This window comes from Trypanosoma cruzi, assembly GCF_000209065.1.
Source record: "Trypanosoma cruzi strain CL Brener chromosome Unknown tcruzi_1047053473603, whole genome shotgun sequence".
NCBI lineage: Eukaryota > Euglenozoa > Kinetoplastea > Trypanosomatida > Trypanosomatidae > Trypanosoma > Trypanosoma cruzi.
The window spans coordinates 1-376 of record NW_890548.1 but is presented as its reverse complement, the minus strand read 5'-3'; the positions used below and the strand labels follow the sequence as shown (position 1 = coordinate 376).

Sequence of the window (376 nt, the reverse complement as noted above, 5' to 3'; positions counted from 1 at the left end):
TGTGTTTTCCGGTGTTTTTGCCTTGCTCGCACACTTGGCTGCATTTGCTGTTCCCCACTCGCCATGTGGGTTTTTTCCGCCCCCTGACGCCGTCCACGGCGCTATCCCGGGGCCGACGTCCCGGACCCTGACCCCTCCCCAGTGTGGCCTGGGAGGGGGGGGGGGGGTTTTTGTACACGGTCCCAAGTGCCGCGAAGGACCCCTCATCAAAATTGAAAACCGTTGTGGAACACAACTCCTTTCAACTAACGCTATTATTGATACAGTTTCTGTACTATATTGGTACGCGAAGCTTCCAACCCGCCTCTGGCGGTTATGTTTGGTCAATTTCTTTTGACCGGGGTCTACGGACCCCTTTTTTTTTTTTTTTTTTTTT

At 52.9% G+C, this 376-nt stretch overlaps 1 non-coding gene across 1 annotated transcript, besides 1 other annotated feature; it reads left to right on the top strand.

Annotated features, from left to right (window-relative positions):
- Positions 1-243: 243 nt before the first annotated feature.
- Positions 244-355, top strand: Tc00.1047053473603.10. Its single transcript, XR_008254840.1, has one exon. It is a non-coding gene; the product is annotated as a spliced leader RNA (transcript).
- Positions 356-376: a microsatellite.